The sequence below is a fragment of the Dermacentor variabilis genome, chromosome 8, assembly GCF_050947875.1.
Source record: "Dermacentor variabilis isolate Ectoservices chromosome 8, ASM5094787v1, whole genome shotgun sequence".
In the NCBI taxonomy this organism is placed as follows: domain Eukaryota; kingdom Metazoa; phylum Arthropoda; class Arachnida; order Ixodida; family Ixodidae; genus Dermacentor; species Dermacentor variabilis.
Window position 1 is genome coordinate 80594049 of NC_134575.1, and position 13042 is coordinate 80607090.

General features: G+C 44.1%; 1 pseudogene; it reads left to right on the forward strand.

Annotated features, from left to right (window-relative positions):
• Positions 1-2213: 2213 nt before the first annotated feature.
• Positions 2214-3874, forward strand: LOC142591458 (uncharacterized; annotated as a pseudogene).
• The last annotated feature ends 9168 nt before the right edge of the window (positions 3875-13042 follow it).

Genomic DNA, 13042 nt, shown 5'->3' on the forward strand with positions numbered 1-13042 from the left:
CAAGGGGAATTAATTGGCGGAACCTCCCCATGCACGTTTCGAGACACAGACGACGTGCAGCGGCGGAGGTCGCTGTGCGAGGCCCGCTGTGGAATTTACAGACGCCGACTGGGTTCGGGCGTAACCACTTGGCTACGGGGACGCAGGAGAATGGACGCCACGAGGACTGCGCTACAAAGGTCGTCTGCCCGCGGCGGGGTGCATGAACCTGTGTGTGTGTGCGTGTGTGCGTGGAAACCGTCCCGCGGAGAGGCGGCTGGTCTACGGTAAGGTACAACGATGACGTCGAACGTTTCGCCTCAACTAGGGATCTAGGGAACACGAAGTGGATATAACGAGCTGTTGTCGGCGGCTAGTGTGTGCTCGTGCTCGTCGTCGTGCTCGAAATGTACTCGTGAGCGGTGTGCTCGTTTCCTGTATGCTTCGTCCTGCGGGCTCCATTTGGGAGTCACGCTAGACTGTGTAAATGTACCTCGTGTTCAACTGTAAATACTGTAAATAAATCCTGCTCGCCTAGTTCGGTCACCCCAAGTTGCCCCGATCGTCCTACAAGCCTGACTCCAAATCTAATAGTATCAATACAATTTGATTTTCATGCATATCCACTCTCCGCTTTAGTAATATAACTGAATTATTCATAATATAGAGTCTATGATGATACCATTCGCTTATCTTGTAGGTACAAATTTTTTCGCACTGATACACCGTTTACTGCTTGCTTACTGACACGAATGCCTTGACTGCCCAGACATCATTCGAAGCATCTCATCTTGCTGTACCGCAAGAAGTTGCACCAAGGGAACACAGCAGAGCAACCAGAGCGAAGAAATTTTTTTCTGGTCACGATTAAAACATGCACCCAAGCAAGAATGTAACGATCACATGTAGTGAGCCAATGCTATTGCCTCGAACGTTTATTTCCGTATTCTAACAGAAGTTCATGTATTGGATACAGTATGCTCTCAAGCCAATACAAGCATCAATACAAGTGCGCAACTGAACGCAGTTTTATTCTACGCTTCGAACGCGAGTGAGAAAAGGTTAGAAGTACCACACGGAAATTGCGATCGAGCCTATTGCCCTACCACTGGAATCGATCTAAAAAAATAGGGTGATGCCTTTCCCCATTCATGCGTCATTTTTGCCCTAAGACGTTGCATAGTGGTCTTTTGAAATAATATTCTGTACGCGACACCGGCTTACCACATATAATTTTAACACCTACGTTATGCAAACCAAATAAGATTAAAATGGGCTTACCTCATGAGCAAGTTACGAGCGCGCGTAGACTGTTGAGCCCCCGTTGAGAGCAAGCAGGCTATCCGTCTCCAAGCGTATACGTGCACCTAAACACAGGACAACTTCTTCGATGCCGCAGCGTGCAGAGTTTTGTACACGAAATGAAAGACATCCAGCGCAAATATCCCAGCGCGATGACGGCAAATGACGAGCGCACAAGCGTACACCACACAGCGACAAATTCAGAACTTTGTCAATTCGAACGTGCCGATACCCAAGCAGCGGAACCATCCATCGTTTCTGTTCTTCGCTTCTGATACGTCATTCTCTCTTCCTTTGGGCCTTGCTCCACTGTTAATTACAAATCAAGAGATATTTACGGCAAACTAACAACAGTTACAACACGACACGATAAATGCCGGCTGACTATAGGAGGTATCCACTGAGCGCGGCCCGCCAGGCGGCGCGGGCGAGTGCCTCATCCGGCCGCCATAGCCGCGGTCGTTCGGCTATCCGGCATATCACGGTGTGATGTCCGGCAGCCGCTGTTTGGTGCTTGTGGACGTGTTTCTTCTTTCAACTGTACTTTTTCCTGGCGCCATGGTGAACTGCGCGGTGTATGGGTGCAGTGCCCACTCGCGGACAAGTGCGAAGGATGAAAATGTTGTGGAGGTTGGTTTTTTTCACATTCCAAAAGTGATCACGCATCAGTGCGCACGGACAAATGAAGTGTCAGTAGGGAGGAGGGCGGAATGGTTTTCTCGTATTAACCGCAAGAATATGGACCGCAGTGCGAACCACTACAGAGTCTGTGGGAAGCATTTCATTTCAGGTAAGCCCTAAAAGTTCGCAGATAGCAGTACTACGCTTGTTGGCGACCGCGGTAGGTGATCGTAAACAACTGCTGGCCGGTTGGGCGATAGGTCTCAGCGATTTAACTGCTCGTACTTCACGCAGGTGGACCAGCATACCTAATGGATGAGTCCAATCCAGACTGGGCGCCTTCGCTTCATCTTGGGCACGGGAAAGAAATGAATGGCAATGCCTCGTCATCTCGGTACGACCGCCCGCGGTTATGACTTGTCCGTCCTTTTAAAATGCTACTGGTGACTTCTCACAAGCTTTTGACATCTCCACTTTAAAGGAGTTTGATAATATTGTATTTCTCAAGTAGCTGAATGCAGGGTTTCATTCCAGGCACACGAGGAAAAGGCGCCGAGCGGAGCGATCGGGAAGTCCCCTAAAGCAACTCTATGAGAATGCACACGAAGGAAGCAGTGCTGAACCGGATTCACCAGTGACCTCCGAAGACAATGAACCGCTTTTTGATGATGATCCTGATATCCAGGAGACTCCTGATCAAGAATGCACTGATGGAGGCACGTATTCGCATGGAGTTAAGATTGCTACTGTTTTTGATTTTATGAATATTTTTAATGTACTGTAACAGTGCTCATAAGGCTTTGAATTAAAAGTGCTAACATTTCTTGAACTATCATGCTAGACTGTTCTCTTTTTGACTAAGCATTGATAGGCAGGTTGCGGAATGCTTGCTGCATCTTTTCAGGGAAGACTGACTTTTCAGATGTTACTGACTTGACAATGGAACAAATTGAGCACCTTGAGAACGAGAATCGGCACCTGCTCTCAGAGGTCGGGGAAGTGCGAAACAAACGGAACAAGCAAATGCTGACTGAAGATTGCCTGCGAGAAAACGAAGACATGTTGCAGTTTTACACAGGATTGTCAAATTTCAGTCTTTTGATGGCCCTTCTTGAAGTGCTGAAGGAAGTCTAACCTTCTTCCAGGAGATGCTCATATTCCTCATCCGCCTTCGCTTGAATGTGCCATTGCAGGACTTGGCATACAGGTACTTGCTTTTGTACATTGGCTTTATAAGTGTTGCATTGTGTTTGCAATATCTGTTGTCCCCTGCAGGTTCAATGTATCCCAGTCAACTGTGTCTAGGGATGTCAACAAGTAGATTGACGTGGCCTTTGTCCACCTCTCCCGTGCTGTGAAGTGGCCAGAACCTGAAGAGTTGCAGCGAAAAATGCCTATGGCATTTCGGCAGTGCTTCAGGACACGACTAGCTGTAATACTTGACTGTTTTGAGTTGTTTAAAAAGCGACCTTTGTCGTTCCTGCCTAGATTGCACACATGATGGAACTATAAACATCACAATACAGTCGAGTATCTAACCGGCATCGCTCCACAGGGCGTTATGACATTTATTTCTCGTGGGTGGGGTGGACGCTTGAGTGACAAGGTCATTACAGAGAAGTGTGGCGCGCTGAATAGTCTCCAGCCTGGGGACTATGTTTTAGCAGATAGGGGCTTCACTATTGGCGACAGTGTTGGACTTCATTGTGGAAAGCTTGCAATTCCTGTCTTCACCAAAGGCAAGCCCCAACTTTCAGCCTGTGAAGTAGAATAAACGCGAAAGCTTGCAAATTTCCGGAGTCATGTTGAGACAGTGATTGGACTGCTCCGCAATAAATACCAAATACTCAAGTACACACTTCCTGTGGAGATGCTTGCATCAGAAGAGAATGGACCCACTGTGCTCGACAAGATAGTCTTTGTTTGTTCGGCAATATGCAATTTGAGTAACTCCACTGTTCCATTCGGTTGACCCCAGAGATAGACAAAGCAGATGATTTAGCTTTTGCAACTGTTTATTGCTTAAAACAGCTCCTGGGAGGAAAAATAAAGAACAGTTCTGTACATGAAACATGCTAATCTTTTTTGTGTTTTTCTTTACACTCGCAGCAGAACCAACTTCCTCTAGGTGTTAAGTTGACACATTTGAAGTGGAACCACACATACTTGCAAGAAGCACTCTCGCCCAGGACTCTGGCCCTTGGCACAAACAATACACTTCCTCTTGCGAGGTCTCAGTCTTCAGCAGTTTCTAGCAGATTGCCACTGCACCTGCCAGTCCAGTAATGGAAGCAAAGTTCCGGCAGAAGGATCAACTTGAAATATTCTTCACAGCGCTTCACCATGTTGGCACAAAATTCTGCCTCCTTGTACACTCTGATTGCAATAAAATCTTTCAAAGTCCACAATACAAAGTCGCAGTACTTCACGTTACACACAAATATCTGCATTTGTATTTGTTAATAATAGGGATGGTGCTGCTTGAGCTTGACAGCCCCATCCACAACGGTTATACAGGAGCTCTCTTGTGTAGCAAGCACCCGTGCATGGTCGTCTCTGCCATTAAATGGACATTCTAACACTGCGTTTTTGCAGCAGGTGCAACTTATTATGCCATCAGGAGAGGCAGCCAGAAATGCAAACTCGGTGGAGATTTGAAGACCAGAATCCTTGCAGACAAAATTCACATGTATGTCCTGTGACATAGCCTTGTAGGCATCTCTCACTTTTCCTTCATGTTCTTTTCCCCAAGCAGTCTGTGGTGACCAAAACTGTGTACTTTCAGGATAACAAATTTTTCTGAGAAGTGACATTGCAGGATCACTCAACGATGTTCGGCATACTGCCTTTGCAATAGATTCAGTGATGCGGCCTTTCCTGAATGCAAACCATTTTGTGCATTTTGCCTGCTCCCTTGTGCTTTCCTCGATGAGCTCTACAACCTGCAACATACAACAAATTATTACAGGTTATGCACACCCTTCATTTGCTTTTTCTCTAATATTCTTTAATAACCAAGCATGAAATGCTAGATAGCAAATAGAAGTACTATGAATATTCATACTTTACCTGTGGTTCAAATGTGAGAATTTAAGCCAGCTGGGAGCATCGCTCCATTACGGAACTCCATGTGGTGGGTTGATCATCCTGCTGCATGTTGGTCAGGATGGCACTTGTAAATTTTGTCGCAGCAGGGATGAAGTGATGAGCATATTTTGGTTCCAGGGATAACAGTGCTGGTCTGCTCCCACTTTGGCGGCACGCTGATAAAAATTCTGACCACTTTTCACCTGTGGTAGGTTGAACATTCAACCGGCGCAGTTTCCCACGACATGGTGTCTCACCGTCCATTACCCTGTTCTTCATCTTTGAGGATGAAAAGCTCACACCTGATACAGGCTTTGCTTCAAGGGACCGTACAGGTGGCGGCAGCCATGCATTTTTGTCGGTACAGGCTTGTCCATCCCATCTCTGCACGACCGCCTGTATGTAAAACAGGATAGCGCCAATGTGGGAACAGACTTCCCCTGAGCGTGCCTTGCATGTGCAGTGCGCAGCTTGCACCAGCCCATCTTCTTTCACAAGGAGTCAGGGGTGCAGTGGTTTCTCACTCAGTGACGGGGAGTGTAGAACCTGCATTAAAGTGAGAATAAGCTGGTGAGAAAACAACAGTTATGAAAGCTTTTCCTTAAGGATTGTTACCTCAGAGCTCGTTCAGAAAAAAACATGTTTGCGCGCAAACATCGCAGTTGCGCCGCAGCAGCCAGAACTAGGCTGTTTGCCAATGAGCATTAGCTCATTGGCAAACACACGCATGCATCAGGAATGCTAAAACGAACATGTTGGCATAATGCATGAATGTAGGTGCTTCGGCATTTAGATTTTATGATTAGAGATTGCTCGTTTCGCGATCGAACAATCGACACATTTTACGCCGCTGCCTATGCTAAGTCAAAAGTCGCTTGTGTAACGAGAAAATTGAAAAACAAAAAAAAAACTACATCGGTTCCCGACAATGCGCGATCGCTGCGGTACACAGCGCTCAAATCAGCGAAGAAATGCGAGGAGATTGGACATTTTTGATCGAACAATGCGCACATTTGCGCTGCTGCCGATGACGCTACGCAGAGTAATGAAATCATCAAAAAAAAAAAAAAACAACTCAGCGCTCGACATCACGCCACCGCTTCAATACACAACACTTGACGGTGTTACATGAAAACAAATGAGCTTACCCTGCCAACGATGACCACTCGGCTGTCGGCGAGAGCTTTGAGACGCGGTTCCTGCACCCAACCACTGGTCAGATAATTGTGAGCTTCGAAAGCCTTGTATGATTTCAGCTTCTCTCGAGTTATGAAGATCGTTGCATGGACGAGGTAATCCTTAATGTCTGTGAAATCCACACGTGGCAAAAGGTTAACGTCGCACTTCACTTCTGATTCGTTAAAGTCAAGAGCGTCAACACCACCGCACAGGCTCACCTTTTCTTCCTAGCACGACTTTTCAGGCTCTTTCAGTCCACGCGCGTACGCGCTTAACCGCATACTGAGCGAACCACGATGGAAGCAAATCTTCCGAACCTCTCAATGCGCCGTTCACTGGCAAAAAACGATCAAAACAGTACGCACAACCTAGCACACTGGTGGTAGTCATACTGCGGTGCCAGCGCTCGCGACCACGAGTATGGTGACCGCCGCGCCAGGCGCTAGCGCCCCTTGCGGATGACGTCACGAGAATACCTCCTATACATGGGCAGCTCCGTCTGCCACTTCCACGCGGAAGCGCAGCGCGCGCTGCCCTCTGGTGCCGCACTCTGTGAGCGCGGAGAACAGAACAGAATCGGTTTCGTTTTCGCATTTGCGCTGTAGTTACTGGAACTGCAAAATAATTGCTTGAAAATTAAATGAATTCTAAAAGAGGAGAACGCTTTCTCTTCTACAAGTTAGTGCTTTTTATACAAAGGGAGAGAGAATGCAAGAATCAGAAAGGCAGGGAGGTCAACCAAAGCGATCGCTACTGGGGATAGCAAACCCCTGTGCTGCAGTGAAGTGCAACGCAGTGCCCTGCGATGCGTCCGTAAGCTCTAGTATAGTGATAATTTGGGCTGGTAGATGCATGTAATGAACGGGTAAATGAGTTGTGTCATAACATTTACCTATGTATTAACCACATGGAACTAATGATGTTGCATTCTAGGTGAAAAAGAAATAAAGCTTGAATCGTTACATCTCGACACTGGGCATTCTTTCTTTCTGTCTTTCTTTTTCTTTTTGACAGTACACACAGTACTAGCACGGTAATAGCTCCTTCATCTTCAGTCACCTTCCTGTAGTTTGCACACATATCGGTGCATGTTTGCGTTCTTTTCTCTGCCGTACAAAAACGAGCGTGCTTGCCGGTCTTGTTTCAAGATGAAGCGCCAAATGTTTGCGAATACATCTTACCGCAAGAATTAACACATGAACAGTGAAGATTATGTGTAATCGATTTGTCTCAATGAATGGGCAGTTATTGTCAAAGACGAGATATTTTGTAAATATTATGGGAATGAGTTAAACCAACTATATTGCAGTTCAGCAATGCCCTTTCACACTTGGGTTAATTCTTTGCCGCATTCGAAAATTTCATCAGACCGTTGTACTTGGATCTATAGGCTGCCAGTCCCCTTCGAGACCATTTGTTGCTTAATGTAAACGTAGTTACGGTCATTATACCACTTGTCTGTCGACCAAATTCCTTTACCTTGTGGTCAAACTTACATAGGCCAGACAGGCCGTTGCATCAATATTAGACTAATGGAGCATGCCAATTCAGTGGGCAAAAAAGACACTAACTTGGCAAAGCATTGCAGTATGTTTAAATTCGTACCTTACTTTGACGATACACAAACGTTATTTTTCCCAGTGACAAGACTACCAGAGAAGTCGCTGAAGCATTCCATATCGTCGGAAAATCTAATAATTGCGTTAGCAAAACATCTTTATTCTTGTCAGCAAAAGAAATGGCATTGCTGATTAAAGGGTAGATTGCAAGGCATGTACATCGCGTGCGTATGTTGGCTGTCCGGAGTGTGTGTCTGATGATCGATGTATGACCGGGCGCATGCGTGCCCAGCTTTGTACGTATAAGTTGACTTCTTGCTTCAAATAAATCAGTTGTAAGTTCAGCGCTGTGTTGGTCTCCTCCTCATTCTGGTCCTGTCGTCTAGCGCTGTTTGAATTTTATTGTTATGATGGAACACCAGCTCGCCCAATCCGCTGCCCTTCTGCAATTATACCACTCCCTGCGTTTCGGTACTGATTTATAGTGCGCACAATTTTTGCCGTAGAGCACCAATGTCACTCCCAGTGCACCAGCACCTGAGTGCCGCAAGCTTGTTTACGTATGCACGTATGCCCACGGCTCTTCGTTCATTTAAACATATATGCTGTATTATTAACTACAAAGCGCTTAATTTGAGAACATTGCAAGAACACGCATATATTTGCGCTGATGATCAGCGTTACAAGGCCCATATGTGCGGCGAACTGCGACCGGAATAGAAGATGCGCATATATACATTTATACGTTCTGTTATTGCAGCTTTTGGTCGAAGGTTAGCTCTCACATTTTGTACGTATCTTCATGATGCGTACAGTTTGCGTGTTCAATAAAATATTGTTAGCTGAAACTTTGTGAGTAGGAGCGCTCATTCAGACTGCTTAAGTTTTCTCACAATAATACGTATATTCGCATAACAAAAATACGGAATTCCGTCTGTTTTGTGCAAAACAGTGTATAGCCGCTATATGATTACAGTGAAATGTCCGTAAAGCTTAAAACGGAGAGCAGTTCCCGTATAATAACGGCAGATTTTGCCGTATTTTTGAAATGACATACTTTCCGTATTTTTACCTGCAATTCTCCGTATAATGACGGAAATCCTCCGTATAATGAGGGAAATTTTTTACAGTGTACTCAACAATAGACCATATTCATACTATCAATCAGGTGATGGAGAAATGTGAAGAATATAACCAATCCCTATATATAGCTTTCACAGATTACGAAAGAGCGTTTGATTCAGTCGAAACCTCAGCAGTCATGGAAGCATTACAGAATCAGGGTGCAGATGAGCCATATGTAAAAATACTGAAAGATATCTATAGCGGCTCAACAGCCACCGTAGTCCTCCATAAGGAAAGCAACAAAATCCCCATAAAGAAAGGTGCCAGACAGGGAGATACAATCTCTCCAATGCTATTTACAGCGTGTTTACAGGAGGTATTCAGAGACCGGGAGTGGAAAGAATCGGGGATAGAAGTTGATAGGGAATACCTTAGCAACTTGCAATTCGCTGATTATATTTTTTTTATTTATTTTTATTTACAACATACTGCAGGCCGTGTGGCCCAAGCAGGAGGGGGATGGTAACAAGTAAAAGTACATGTATAAAAGGCAGAATTGCAAAAATATGAAATTCAAGAAATGAAACAATATAACACGTAACAGCAATGTTAGTTAGGAAATACTAATAATATGAGTTTGAATTGATTCAGGTGAGTTTAGATGATGGAAAGGGATGAGGTTCCACTCTTCTGTGGTTCGAGGAAAGAATGAAAATTTAAAGAGGTTTGTCTTGACAACGTAAGGGGAGAGAGCGAGGGGGTGGGAATGACGGGTTTTCCTGGATGCGCAAAGTGTTATGTGTGAACTAGGATCTAAAGAAAATTTACGTTTTGTCAAGGAGTAGAGGAACTGCAGGCGTATTATTTTTCTCCTCGTTTGAAGGGTGTGAAAGCCATTTGTCCGCAGTAATTCAGAAACAGACTCTTCTCGGCCGTATTTGGAAAAAATAAAACGTATGGCTCTTCTCTGTATCCTTTCAAGGGCGTAAATTTTGATTTTTGTAAACGGGTCCCAAATAACGCACAAGTATTCCAATTTGGGTCGAATAAATGTGGTATAGGCTAAGGATTTTACTTCATGGGATGCATGTTTAAGCTTATGGCGAAGTAGACATAGCTTTCTGAAAGCAGCGGAGGCGGTAGCAGCAATATGGTTATTCCAATTTAGGTTGTTAGTAATTGTAATTCATAGATACTTGTACTCGCTCACTTCGGCCAAGGGATCTTGGCCAATAGAATAAGAAATTTTAGGGGTAGTTTTTTGTTTGTTATACGTAGAAGCACAGATTTATCTGAGTAAAGTTTCATTCCCCACTTGTTGCTCCACTCAAGAATGTTGTTTAAGGCTAAATGAAGAGATAGTTGATCATGAACTGTATTAATATCGTTAAAAATGATACAGTCGTCTGCGAACAGACGAATATTGACAGGGGTCTCTATTACATCAACTATGTCGTTACAATAAATAAGAAATAGTAGCGCGCCAAGGACGCTGCCTTGAGGCACGCCAGAGGTTACCGAAAGAGAATCGGACTGCTGCCCATCAATCACTACGTACTGTTTGCGACGCGTCAAGTAAGCTGAAATCCAGGTCAGGATAAAGGCAGGAAGACCAAGGAATTCTAATTAACAAATTAATTTGTCGTGAGGAACTACATCAAATGCTTTTTGAAAATCCAAAAATATCACATTCACTTGGCCAGCCTTGTCAAGGACAGAAGCAAACGAGTGAATGACTGTGCTTATTTGGGTGACTGTCGAGAGCCCCTTCCTGAAGCCATGTTGGAAAGGAGATAAAATGTTACGCTTGTTTAAGAAATCATTAATGTAGTCAGCAACAATGTGTTCAAATAATTTACAAGAAGAGGATAATGTGGAAATTGGACGGTAATTTAGGATTGAGCTTGGGTCACCTTTTTTAATATAGGGACAACACGTGCTACTTTCCAATCGAGCGGAAGTACCGCGGAATGTAGAGAGGCCTGAAAGATTACTACAAGGAATTTACTTAAATGTTCCGCATAACGCCGAAGGAAGGTGTTGGGAATGCCGTCTGGACCAACAGATTATTTTGCTTTTAACCAGAGGAGCATGTTAAGAACACCTTCATGAGAAATGTTAACGTCAGAAGAGCAGGATGGTGAAGTTTGGAAAGAGGGTTCAGTTGGTGGTGAGAAGACACTGTGGAAGTGGTCATTTAAAAGGTTAGCAACAGCCTTGGGATCAGTTATTGGAATGTTATCATGGATAATGTTCGTCATGGATTTATTCCGTTCCTTAATAAAGTTCCAGAACTTCTGGCGATCGTCCTTAATAAAATTTGGTAAAGTGTTGCTAAAATAAAAATTTCTTGCTTCTGTAATGGCCTCTGAAAGGGCGACACGAACACTGGTTAAATTGTCAGTAGCTGGGCCTTCCTTTCTTAGGCGTTTGGCTTTACGTTTTAATTGAATAGTGCGTCTATTTATCCATGGTGTATGTTTAGCAGGCTTTTTAAGTTTGTTAAGTATAAATTGATCAATGCAGAATAAAGACATTGCTTTAAACTTTCCCCAACGCTGCAGAACGTAATTCTGGTGAAATTCAGAAAGACAAGAGTCCAGATAATCTGTTATCCGCACATCATCAGCCTGCGAAAAATTTTTCACAATTGTAAGCGCATGCGTGCCATGCGCACGGGTAGCATTCAAGGGGAATGGTACAACAATAAGAGCATGGTCAGACAGCCCAGGTTCGATAGATACAGAATAATCGGAAAAGCAGCGTTCAAGAAAGACAAGGTCAAGGAGCGAACCAGGACCATTACCAAATCTGGTAGGTTCACGAACTACTTGTACAAGGTTGTGATCGAGCATCATATCAAAAAGCACATTTGCGTCGGTAACAGAACCGGCACTTGACATAATACGATCCCAGTCAATGCCCGGCAAGTTAAAATCCCCAACCACTAAAAGCTTATTTCTATTGAACTGTGCCATTTGTTCACTTATCGTAAATAAATAATCGGGGGAAGAGTCAGGTGGTCTGTATACCGCACATATAATAAAAACATGACCATAAATATTCAGTTTTACGAACAGACTTTCGGTGTTGCTTGACTCTGATAACAGGATGGCCTCCACGGAAGACTTTACAATAACAGCTACCCCACCACCCCTAGTAGTCCGGTCTCTACGAATTATTTTGTAAGCGGGCGGGATCACGTCCTTGTCACTGATTTCGCTATGAAGCCAGGTTTCCGTTATAACTGCAACGTTTGGCGAGTGCGACAAAAGAATTGATTCCAGTTGAATTGTCTTATTCACGATGCTACGTGCGTTAATGTTCAGTAATCTGATAAGTCTCTCTTTGACTGGTCAATCAGAATGTTGACCAGTACGGGAATTAGAGGCTATCTCGCGTTGGTTTGTTTTGTCATTTCAGATGAACATATCATTGTTAATACGAAGCTTATCATGCTGAAGTGAAACCTTCTTTCCGAGCGATTTGTCATGTTTGGCACTTTCCCATAATAGCTTGAGCTTCCTTGCCTTGCTTACCTTGCTTAGAAACTCAGGAGACCAATTGCAATGGATGCTCATTGACCTGGAGAGGCAAAGCAGAAAAGCGGGTCTCAAAATTAATCTGCAGAAAACTAAAGTAATGTTTAACAGTCTCGGAAGAGAACAGAAGTTTACTATAGGTAGCGAGGCACTGGAAGTGGTAAGGGTATACATCTACTTAGGGCAACTAGTGACCACGGATCCGGATCATCAGACTGAAATAACCAGAAGAATAAGAATGGGCTAGTGTGCGTTTGGCAGGCATTCTCAAATCATGAACAGCAGGGTGCACTATCCCTCAAGAGAAAAGTGTATAACAGCTGTGTCTTACCAGTACTCACGTATAGGGCAGAAACCTGGAGCCTTACGAAAAGGGTTCTGCTTAAATTGAGGACGACGCAACGAGCTATGGAGAGAAGAATGATGGGTGTAACGTTAAGGGATAAGGAAAGAGCAGATTGGGTGAGGGAACAAACGCGGGTTACTGACAGATATATATATATATATATATATATATATATATATATATATATATATATATATATATATATATATCTGATCATTCTATCCCATTAAATATATATCCCAACAAAAACACCAATGACAACATTACTTGTCCACACAAGGAACTTACAAAGACCATAGAAACAGACGAGGACATCATCATCATGGAGAGCCGCCTGGCCCATCTGATAGAGGCCAAACGTA